This window comes from Urtica dioica, chromosome 5 (genome assembly GCF_054948205.1).
Source record: "Urtica dioica subsp. dioica isolate 48M chromosome 5, U.dioica_male_clone48M_v1_H2, whole genome shotgun sequence".
Classification (NCBI taxonomy): domain Eukaryota; kingdom Viridiplantae; phylum Streptophyta; class Magnoliopsida; order Rosales; family Urticaceae; genus Urtica; species Urtica dioica.
Window position 1 is genome coordinate 39,009,566 of NC_142760.1, and position 3,666 is coordinate 39,013,231.

The window sequence follows — 3,666 nt, forward strand, 5'->3', positions numbered from 1 at the left end:
AGTAAGATAAGTAAGATGGTCTAAAAAGTCGGGTCGTCAAAATTAGTATCAGAGCAACGAACCTATGACCCCTTTCGCTATTCGATCGCATGGCTACCCCATACTCAAGTAAGTTAGTATTTTTTTTTCTTATTCGTATTTTTTTTTACTTAGATGGAAAATGTTCAAGCTGCTCGTGGACAAGGTAGAGATAGGCCACGAGGCCGAGGTAGAGGAAGAGGCAGAGTTGCCGCTGATGTCCCAGTGCAAGATGCTCATCATGCCGCTCTGTTTCCTGCACAACAGGGAGCAGCAGAGATTCCCAACGGTCCGGCTCCGGGACCTCAGTTAGCGGCCCAACCAGATCTTGTGGTGCTCGTTGCTGCAACGTATCGAAGCTCAAGAAGCAGATATACATGTAAAGGATAAACTTTTGAATCTCGCCGTTTGTAATTTACGGTTAATAAATGAGCTTTCGTGTGTTACAAGTAAGTTCTTGAATGAATTATGGACGTTGAAGTTTAGAGAGTTAATTTAAATTATTTTAAGGTAATGAAAAATCTCGGAATAAATAAAGGATTTATCGAGTTCGTCTGGAATAATAAATTATTTTCCGAGGAAATATTCCGGAAGCTAATTTAAGAAAATAAATTCTCAAGGATGAGAATTATTTCCGAGAAACCTTAAATATATTTAAATTAATCGAGAACGAACGAGGAAATTATCGGTTTAGTTATTTAATTAAAATCCGATCAGTCACGGATTTAATTAAATAATTACATTACAACGGACGTGATTGTAATGAAAGTTCGGGACCCATTTATAAGAATTTTTGAGTTTGGGGTCGGTTTGGAGAGGAGGATATGGGAGGGATATATGAGCAAATAAGGGATTCTTTTTTCTTCTCTTATCTTCTTCTATCTTCTACTCTCTTCTTCTTCCCTTCTTCACGTGACCTTCTTCTTTTTCTTTCTTCTTCTCTTCACCCGCGTGACCTGCAGAGGATAACAAAGAGAAAAAAATATTCGTTAGCTCCAAAGCATCGTCGCCACCGAGCGCTACCTCACCGCCATCTTCTCTCCCTCTCCTTCTACCTTCTCCTTCATCGCGCGTCCTCACCGAGAAGCTCCGAGCCGCGCGCGCGCCATCCAGCCGAGACCGAGCGTCGCCGCGCGCGACCGCCGCGAGTCGCCGAGCACGCCGGCCACGAGGAGACGCCAGAGAGTGAGAGGGTGGACACCGGAGGGTTCAATTCCTCCAGAAACGAGGTGAAATTCCTTTTACCCAAATTGAAATTCAAGATTAGGGTTTCATGAGATTGATTTGGGGATTTTGTAATTCCGGGGTGTTTATGAGGAATTGATTGAAGATGGTTGTTTTTTTTTTAGCTCGTGTTTTGATGATTAAGACTTGAATTTATCAAGTGATTATGGATTTGGTATGAATTTAAACGAGTCTTGGCTGGGTTATTTGATTTTAGCCGTGTGGTTCTTTGTTGTGGCCGTGAGTTTACTTGGCCGAGGGACTTGTTTCAGTTGTGAGTCCTTTTGATTGTTTGTGAAGATAAAATCTGAGTCTCGGGGATTTATTTTGTGGTTAATGCTCGGTTTGATTGTTGGTTGAGTTAGTTCTCGGGTTGTGAAGTTACGTGAATTTGAAATCTTCGTTTGTGTTTTGAGATGAGTTGGTTCGTTTCGAGTTTGGTTAGCTCGTTGTGAGATTGAAATGTGAATTTATTGACAAGTTTGGGTTTTGTGACAAGTGATGTTATTAGTGGTTTGATTTCGGATTCTAAGTCGAGTCGGGAGTTTGGATTTGTAAATTGACTCGATATTCGTTTTTATTTCACAGCTCAGTTACAGATCAGAGAGAATCGAGCGAGAGCCGGCGGAATTGAACACGTTGAAGCCGGAAAAGTAGTGAATTCAGAACAGATTTTTAAAGCTCGATCTCACTCGTGAGTCGTTTATCGCTTTATAGCGTTAGACTCGAGTCTTAATTTTGGATTTGAGATTTGTACTCAAGGATTATTAATTATTTATTAAGAGATGTTCGAGAATTTAATTTTTGGTTAATTCATTTAGAATTCTCGGTTTGTACTATTTTCGGATTATTCATTTAATTTATTTAAGACTCGTTAAATAATGATTTGGATTTTATTTCGTACTCATTCTCTGGTACGAATTCGTACGAGTCTTGAATAAGTTTAAATTCCGAAAAGCCGGGAAATAAGTGAATTAAATTCTCGAACCCCTGAACCGACTCGCAATGAATCCCGATAACGAACCTTAAGCTTGTCATCACATTTCGGATCATTGACTAATGAGTTTTCAACTTTGGGTTTTAGTTTCTCGACGCCACAGAACGTGATAATGCTCCAGGATGTGTAGAGTCTCGGGAAGCGTGAAAAGCGAGGAAACTCCAGAAGTCAACCAATTTTCAGACGATCTTTTCCGGGTAAGTGTGGAGATATAAGTCAACTACTTACCAAGGGAATAACCCTGTTTGTTTGTGCATTTACTTGTTAGTAAACAAGAGTAGGTGAAAGCCCTAAAATGAATAAACTTGAAAGTTAAGGCTTCGGCCACTCTTGCTTGAAAACTTAGTTCGGGTACGCCCGTTAGGTTCAAACGCTAACTTGAACCAGCCATGTTGTTGCTTTGTTGTTGTTAGATACCTTTGCTAACCATAGAGTTTGGCTAGATCGGAGGTGACAGGAGAGCATGTTAGACTCTCGGATTCGAGCCGAGGGTAGAAGTACCGGGAGTCACATCCTGAGTCTTCAATCTAAAACACTTAACGAGCATGAAAGGGAAACCATAATTCTTTCGGGATTTATCCCGAGACGCTCTCCTGTTTGTAATTAGTTGTATACTCTATAAGCTAGAGTATCCAAACAATAAATAATGTTGTCGGTGGTACCCACGAGTTCCGACTCGTGTTGAGGACTAAGACGGTCCTGATGGCGCTGAGTACTCCACGGGAGCTGCTGAGCGTTCTAGCAATGGGAAAGGTCGCCCCGGCGAGCCCATTTGCTGTGTCATGACGACACGTAGCGCCGGCGCCCAAATGAAGATGGTACCACTAGTGGATCCCAGACAGTCTTAAAACACTTAAGCTACTGATGACTACTGCTCGAAGTCTGAGGTTGTCTTCTTGTCATTCCAAGGGTTGTAGCAGGGGATGTTGTATAACCTTGTGGAATGGCAAGTGATAGCGTAGAGCGAGGCCCCGCGTTAGGCATGCTCTTGAATCATATGTATCTGCATTCTGCATTCTTGTATATTTGTTTTCACGTCACATGGCATTAGTCGTTTTACTTTATAGATAGACTCCCACTTACTGAGTCAATCGACTCATAGTTTTATGACCCTTGGTAATGTAGATAAGGGAAAAGCTGGTAAGAGGGACACGAGATTGAAGACCGAGACCGAGCGCGTATTGCCTTGACCTATGGGCTATGGGGTTTCTTAATTGGGGGTTAGTGTCTTCTGTTGAAACGGTCCGGAACATATTTGTATAGGAGTCGCTATAAGACTCTAAGTTATAAAAGCGAAAAATTTCCCCGAATTTTCGCAAACTATTTTATTATATAATCTTATGAGATATTATGCTTAATTAATGTGTTTATATTATTAGTTATGTATAGATTTGAGTTGATCAGTCGCGGTTCGTGGACGAGCTGTC

At 41.3% G+C, this 3,666-nt stretch overlaps 1 long non-coding RNA gene across 1 annotated transcript; it reads left to right on the top strand.

Annotated features, from left to right (window-relative positions):
- The first annotated feature begins 821 nt into the window (after window positions 1–821).
- On the top strand, window positions 822–2,241 carry LOC149398383 (uncharacterized). The gene is made up of 2 exons (XR_016297206.1): window positions 822–1,247; window positions 1,831–2,241. It is a non-coding gene; the product is annotated as an uncharacterized LOC149398383 (long non-coding RNA).
- Window positions 2,242–3,666: the final 1,425 nt, after the last annotated feature.